The sequence below is a fragment of the Trichosurus vulpecula genome, chromosome X (genome assembly GCF_011100635.1).
Source record: "Trichosurus vulpecula isolate mTriVul1 chromosome X, mTriVul1.pri, whole genome shotgun sequence".
Classification (NCBI taxonomy): domain Eukaryota; kingdom Metazoa; phylum Chordata; class Mammalia; order Diprotodontia; family Phalangeridae; genus Trichosurus; species Trichosurus vulpecula.
In genome coordinates, this window is record NC_050582.1 from 34,659,945 (window position 1) to 34,665,525 (window position 5,581).

Consider the following 5,581-nt stretch of genomic DNA (forward strand, 5'->3'; position numbering starts at 1 on the left):
TAATTTAATATAATCAAAATTATCCATTTTATATCTTGTAATGGTCTCTGTCTCTTGTTTGGTCATAAATTCTTCCTTTATCCATAGATCTGACAGGTAAATTATTTCAGGTTCCCCTAATTTTCTTATGACTTCATACTTTACATCTAAATCATGTGGCCATTTTGACCTTCTCTTGGTATACAGTGTGAAATGTTGGTCCATAACTGGTTTCTGCCAAATTGTTTTCCAGTAAGTGCAAAGGTTCTTAACCTCCTTAACTTTACTGCCTTCCCTTTGAGACTACCTCCAATTCATCATGCATATATATATTTTTGTACACAGTTGTTTGCATGTTGTCTCTCTTGGTGGAGTATGAGCAGAAACTTGAGAGCAGAGACTGTCTTTTGCCTTTTTTGTATCATCCAGACTTAACACAGTGCATGGCAAATGGTAGGTGCTTAATAAATGCTTGTTAACTTGTTGATTATGAGTCCACAGATCATAAGGGATCTGTGTGTAGATTTCAGGGGACCCATAAAGTTGGATAGGGAAAAAAGACATCTTGACTTTCTCTCACCTATGGTTTCCTTTGTAATTCTAGGGATTTTATTTTATACGCTTACAAAAATTATTCTCAGAAGGGGGTCCAGAGATTTTAATAGACTGGCAAATGTGTCCATAACACACAAAAAAGTTAAGAACAACTAGTCTAGTCTAATCCATTCCATCGCTACCTTCCGTCTCAAATCCCCTCCGTAATATATGTGACAAGTGGCCATCTACCTCCTGCTTGAAGACCTTCTAGGAGGTCTGCCATCTCCTGTGGCAACGCATTCTCCTTTTGGACAGCTGTAATTCTTGGGAAGCTTTTTCTGATAGCAAGTTGAAACTGTCCTCTGTGCAACCTTCATCCACCATTGCTAGTTCTGTTCTCTGGCGCCAAATGGAACAAGTCTCTCCTGAATATAACAGTCTTTCAAATTATTGAGGATAGCAATGGTAACACATACACACATGTGTACTTGCACACATGTGTGTGCATATGCACACACATGAGCACACACATGCACACACTCATATACTCCACCCTGAGTCATATCTTCACATATTACTTTCGATGTACTCATACATGTTACATACCATCCAGTGGAATGTAAAGTCCTAGAGCAATTTAGAATTTTTTTTTGGTACCTCCATGGCCTGCTACATAGAAAACCACAGGAATCAATGTTTGGTGAATGAGTGAATGAAATATTTGAAGTGGGACTCAAAACCAAATCTCTTGACTCCAAATCCAAGGCACTTTCTACTAGGCCATTATGACCTGCTTTGTGGTCAAGCAATCCCTACTTTCAATTTTTTGATAAATTGAAGTTAATTTCTTCTTGAAGTTGATGCAGTTCTTTCAGTCTGAAAAAATAGATATTTTTCACACTCCCAGAGTTAACATTACTTAGAAAAATACTGCTTTTTATTGTAAGTTTTGACTGTGTCCATGTGCTCAACCTTGCTTTGGCTGATTCTGAATTTGGGTGATGAAACTGAGGATTGCATTGCCTACATAGTATGAGAGCCAAAATTTGCGTCTAGGGGTTTGACAGATCAAACACAAAAAAAACATTCACTCAGAAAAGATGTGAGTGGAATGGAACTGATACAGAAGTTTTAGTCATTAAGAAAAGTGATAAAATTGTTGGTTGAAGAAAAGCTGACATCATAAGTGGGTAGTGAATTGAATGAAAATTAAAATGATGAAAAAAAATTTGTAATATAAAATGCCATATTCATGTTATGCTAAAAATGTCATCTGAGTCTCTCCCTTTTTTCCCATTCTTCCATTCTAGGCTTGTTCCATTCTGTTGCTGCTACAAATTTTAATGAATGATAAAAGCAGAATCTCTAATAAGTTGGAGATGTCTTATATAATAATATTTAATCATGAGCTGAAAAGAGAACCAAACACCATTTACCTTTTGAGCTAAGAGCCACTTAATCACAAGTTTTTGCCAGTATTTTGTTATCATGGAGATTAGACATGAAATTTTCCCCTTATGGAGTTTCCATGAGTTTTTCCAAACTAATTTCTTCTTTTAGAGCAAGAGACCATTGTAGATGCACCTTTTTTTAAATCCTCTAACCTTGCACAACTGTTAATTAACAAAAAAAGAGAAGCTCTTGCCAAGGCATTATGAATCCAAGCTTGAAAATTTAGCTACTTAGTACTAACTTTGAGACATTCACCCAGTCTTATGATCTTCCAGAATCTTTTTAAATGTTAGCTATCAGAGTGACAATTTTCTGCATCATTTTCATTGCTTTTATATTTCAAGAAAAGTTTATAGATGTCTTTGGGGGATTTTTTCAACCCAGAAATTTCCTGATATATAACCCATTCTTCCCATCCCACACAATAGAACCATCATTGTTGTTCAGTCACTTTTTCAGTCATGTTCAACTCTTTGTGACCCCATTTGGGGTTTTCTTGGCAAAGATACTGGAGCAGTTGGCCATTTCTTTCTCCAGCTCAATTTATAGATGAGATTAAGACACTTACCCAGGGTCACACAGCTAGTAAGTATCTGAGACTTATCTTCCTGACTCCAGGCTTGGCACTCAATCCGCTGCACTACCTAGATGCCTTCAATAGAACCATCCTTTTTAACAAAGAAGAAACAGTCAAGGAAAACCAATAGATAAGAGTAAACCTATCTGTCAGCATATACAACACTTGGCATCTGTAGACTCCTATACTAAGAGGAAGGAGGTGCATTTCATTATCTCTCCTCCAGAATTAATATTGGTCATTGCCTTTCAGTTCAAGTTCCTCTGACTTTTAGAGTTGTTTTCGTTTATAGCATTGTAGTCTACAGGTTCTGCATTCTTCGCTCTGGTTCAGTCCATGCAAAGCTTCCTAAGTTTCTATAAGTTCTGTATATTTGCTGTTTGTATGATTCCTTTGGACTACATTCAAGTTCAAGTTCACCAAATATTTAATAAGTTCTGGGCATGATAGAAGACATACAAAGACCTATAACTAGCTCTTTCTGTCTTGATGGAGTTCACCAGACTAGTACAGGGATATGGCACAGACATAAATTACTATATTCTTCAGCGTGTACTTCAGTGTGGAGGCAACTACTCCCTGAACCAATGGAGACTGCAAGTCCTCAAGTAGATGGTTATCATGAATCATTGCAACAAAGAGGTTCATTACATGGCAGCCATACTTTTGGTAATAGGGAACTAGGCTGGTCCTCATATGTCAGTCAGCCAACAACATTTCATTAAGTACTTACTATGTATCAAGCACTATGCTAAGCTCTGGAGATACAAAGAAAGGCAAAAACAGAAACAGTCTATCACTGGGCATAGAAGGGAAGTCTCTCCCATTTAGGAGAACCAGTTCAACCTTACACCCTACCAGTATAATTCCTAAGAACACAGAGTCATATCCATACCATGATGAGGCATTAAAGTAGGATGCAAATGGCTTAAGTACACAATATTACATGAGCACATCAGAGTCAGTTCCTAGTGAGAAAGGCATTGCCAACAGAGAAGATGAAGGAAGGCTTCATGGAGGCAGTGGCATTTGAACAGGGATTTAAAGGACAGGTGGACAAGTGCCAGGTGGAGAGGAGAGGAGAGCAGATGAGATGAGATGAGATGAGAAACAAAGTGACCAAAGGCATAGAAGTAGTAAAGCACGAGGTGTGTGGTGGGAGAAACAGAAAGTAGGCCAGTTCTGTTGGAGCATAGAATATGTGCAGGGGAGTAGCATGAGATAAATCTGGAAAGGTAGGATGAACAGAGAAGAAGATGGCACAGCTTCATCTCCATCTGGAGAGCAGAGATGCTGTTTGCATTGTCGCACTGCTCATATCTGCAGGTTGTGAAGGAACTCCCTTTTAGAGGAAAGATAACAGCAGCAGTATGGTAGAATAGATAGGGCACCGGACTTGGAATAAGGAAGTTGTAGGTAAAATCTGGCCCCAGGTGTTTACTAAATGTGTGACTCTGGGCAAATCCCTTTACCTCTTGGGCCTCAGTTTCCACAACTTTAAAATGAGCCAACTTAAATTTACTTCCTCTAAGGTCTCTTCTGGCTCAAAAACTATGGTCATATGATCCTAAGGTCCAGGGCAATTGTCTCTGAGAGACAATCCTCTCCCCACAGGCCAACGAGGGTAGGATTATAGAACAGACTACCAAACTAGCTAATGGAACTCAGTCTCTGTAAGGACAAATGTCCCCATGCAGGGAAAATAATGGCAAAGATAGGCCTGGCCTCCATCAATTACAAAAGTCATAGTTCAGAGACACCACAACGCTAGTCATAGCAGAAGAGGATATGCATATCTCTCATCATGGGGAAGACCTTTTCCAGTGACTGGTACACCACTTTTCAGACAGCAAGGAACAGGTTTAGGAGGCCATTGGTGCTGCTTGGTCATTCCACCATGAGTGCATATTACAGCCATCTCAAGGAGGTGAATAACCAAAAAGGCAATAGAAAGCTTTGTGGGCTTTTATTGGTACCAGCCTCAGCAAAGAGGGAGAATTCTTAGGTTTTTGCTGAGAGTGTTTTTCTGGCTAGGGTTAAATGACAATTTCTCAGAAATTTTGTAGAGGAGATGTTTGTTCAGTTATGATCTGGCCTTGATGTCCACTGAGGCCCCTCTAGTTCTGGACCACAGCCATCAGTCCTCTGCGAAGGGCTATCATATGGAAAGGGGATATAACTCAGGAGAGGAGAACCAGGGGCAATGAATGGAAGATACACAGTGAACAAATTAGACTTGGTGTGAGGAGTAACATACTAACGATGAGAATTATTCTCCAATGAAATGGGCCTTCTTGGAGGGAGTAAGCTCCACATCACTAGAGGGCTTCAGGCTGAATCTGGATGGTCACCTCAGAAATGATTCTGCAGAAAGGAATCTTGTCCAGGTGGACGTTAGACTAGATATCTTCTGAGGTCCCTTACATCTCTGATATACTGGAATTCTGTGATTTTTATTTAATAAAGTTTCTTCTCTCCATCTATACTCAGGGAGCATCCCTTTCTTAGTATATGAAGACAGGATGGAGAAGATCCACCATGAACTTGGTCTATTGGCAAATCTGTCTGATTTTCCTGACGGTCCTGATGTGGCAGTTCTTGCTTTCTGGAATTTTCTTCCATCCATACAGCAATTTTTAAGGCAATGAAAAAGAAATTACATTTCAGGAAAATGACTTTGGGGGTAAATTGCCCAACAATTTTACGTCTGTCCAAAGAAGTGGGCAAGTAGTTAGATTTCTAAAAGCCTCTCCTATTATGATATTAAAATAACTGATGGTGAGGAGGGATGATTTCCTAAAAGATTAAGCAGTAGCCTTCCTGTTATTGGAGATGCATTTTAAATGATGATTACAGGAAGTCTGACCACAGTATCCCAGATTCCATAGTATTAAACCCCCAAATTTCTTTTTCATCCACAGAAGGTACCAACAGAAGTCAGAAAGTATGTAATTAACTTCAACGTTTGAAATGACTGATTTTTTAAAAGAAAATAAAAATAACTGGCAGAAAGCAAATTGCCTTTCTCCATTACTT